At 59.2% G+C, this 2,500-nt stretch overlaps 1 pseudogene; it reads right to left on the bottom strand.

Moving 5' to 3' along the window:
• The window catches only part of LOC145550914 (28S ribosomal RNA), an 8,982-nt pseudogene that overhangs the window by 2,593 nt on the left and 3,889 nt on the right, over positions 1-2,500 (bottom strand).

Here is a 2,500-nt window from a genome sequence, read left to right as displayed (position 1 = left end):
TCAGGGACAGACCCGCAATCCAATGGCGTTGCCGGAATCCCGCAGCAATGGGGTCGGCAATCCACGAGTTACTGGCCTTGTCCCCCCTGAACTGGTCCGCACCCACACCTTGGACCTTCAGCGCCGCCCATGCCAGGCTCTCGCCACGGCGCCAGTCTGGGAAGACCGGCGACCTCCCTGCATCGTCTGGGGTAGCTTCCTCAGTACCCATAACAGGTACACTACCCGCATCACCGCCCGCCTTGGTCCACAGCGTCTCCCAATCAGATTGCGTCACAGTACGAGTCGTCAGGAGGCGCGTCCAGAAGTCCGTAGACCTGGACATCCGATACAAGCGCCGCACCTGTATCGATGGAATTAGCCTTTCCAGCCGCAGGACACCCAGTCCGCCATCCTGCACTCGTGAATACAGCAGCCCATTCGCCGAGCAAGCCGGCAAATGCACCCACCGCTTCACTGCCTTCCGGACCAACCCATCCATCTGAGCTAGTTTGGTCACCGGCATCCTGCCCAGATCGGCCCGATACAGCAGCCGAGGGAGAGCAAATGAGTTCAGTATCCTCAGACGCTGTGAGGGCTTCAGTGGAGCCTCCGAGATCCGGTCCACCCAGCGAGTGAGTGTAGGGATAAGATCCGGAGTCACAATGCCTTGCCCCGGGCCCACCTGGACACCCAAATAACGAACCGCTTCCCCCGGAGGAATCATGTGGATGGGGACTCCACCGATCCTCCAGGCGTCACAGCCGTTGACCACGCCCTTGTCCTGGTAAAACCCGTGGCACTTCTTGGGCTGAACCCTCAGCCCCGTCAGCTGGCAGAATTCCTCCAAAATCCCGAGGCTCCCATTCATTGCCTCCACCGACCCTGCCACCAAAACCAAATCATCAGCAAAAGCCAATGCGGAGATGGACTGATCACCCCATCGTAGCCCAAATCTGGCCTCTTCGAGTCTATGGATGAGAGGATCCATAGCCAGGTTGAAAAGCAAAGGTGACATGGGGTCACCCTGCTTAACACCCACTTTCAGGTGAATTGGCTGCGTGGGGCCGTCCACGCAGTTCACCCTGGTCGCGCAGTCCACATATGAGTTTCGAATCAACTCAATGACATGTGGGTCAACCCGGCGTTCGCTCAGAGCCGACAGGATGTGCTCATGAGTTACGGAGTCAAAAGCCTTAGCAAAGTCAACAAAAACAACCGCCAGAGGGCTCCCGTCCAACCTCGAGCGTCTGATGATCTCGTCCAAGATCAACAGGTTCTCCGCGCAACCACTCGTGGAGGCCAAGAAACCCTTCTGCCGAGGACTCACCGGGCAGGCCCGCGCCAGCCTCATGGTCAAGATCCTCGAAAAGAGCCTCAGCACTACCGACCCGATGGTCACGGGGCGCCACCCGTTGACGTCCCGCAACTCAGCCGGATCAGCAGACTTCGGCAACAAGGTTGTTCTGCATTCCTTGAAGGCCCGAGGTATGACCCCCCGGATCAACCATGCCGTGAACAGCCGCGCCAGTTGCTCACCCCTAGGATCCCACTTCAACAAACCCTTTTTGCTGATCCTATCTGGGCCAGGGGCCGAGCCGTTCGACATCTTGTTCAGGTTTTCCATCACCTCTTCAGCCAGGATCGGAGTGTAGAACTCACAGTTGTCTGAGACTATCCCCGTTCGGAACTCACCAAGCCCGTGGAATTGCTCGCCTACCTCCCATTTCTCACGAAACGCTTCGTAGATCTGGTCGGCCGGCACCGCGCATTCCTGGCTCTCGGCACCATCGAGGATCTGTGCCGCGAGCCTAGCCTGGTCCCTCGAGTACCAATACTGGCACTCTCGGAACTCACGCTTCCGCTGGGAAAGACGCCTTTCCCAGCCCATCCCCTGGTTTTGTTCACGAACAGGCGGCCGGGCCCTACTGGTCCACTCCACCCTCCTACCTAGCCTCGAAATGATATCAGACGCTGAGGATTCGATCAGTAAGGGATCCTGATCTGCGTCCCTGATCCAAGCAGCGATAGCTCTCACCTCCTCGCCACCCTCCCTGTCACCCCATGACTCCAACGCTTCCCTGATCCTGTCCGAAGACATGATCTGAGGTGACGGTACCGAGGACTGCACAGCCTGGGGTTCGAGGTCTGGCGCCGGAGCGTCTCCCTCGTCCCCAGCTTCGTGTGAGCTATCGCTGGCCGCATCAATACTCAGGTTTCTCCTCTTGCTCCTCACCTGTTCGGCCGTCTTGCCTCCACCCAGCTCCTCCGCTATAAGCTGGTAGGTGGCAATCGAATCCCCGTGCTCACCTATGAGCCGGATAAGCGTCCGCACCTCGTCAACACTCCATAGCCGCGTCGCTCTGATCCCCTCCGTTGGCACCTTCCTTCTTGCCAGTCTAACCTCGTTCCACTCCGCCACATGGGCGTGTCGCTTGTGCTGGGAGACACCAACAGGCGTGGGGAACCGGGCATCGCAGAGCTCGCAAGCGAACCCGCGCGCCGGCTCCCCCTCCACACC

The sequence above is a fragment of the Poecilia reticulata genome, chromosome 2, assembly GCF_904066995.2.
Source record: "Poecilia reticulata chromosome 2, P_reticulata-male-v2, whole genome shotgun sequence".
NCBI lineage: Eukaryota > Metazoa > Chordata > Actinopteri > Cyprinodontiformes > Poeciliidae > Poecilia > Poecilia reticulata.
The sequence above is the reverse complement of the archived record's forward strand: the minus strand, read 5'-3'. Positions and strand labels throughout refer to the sequence as shown.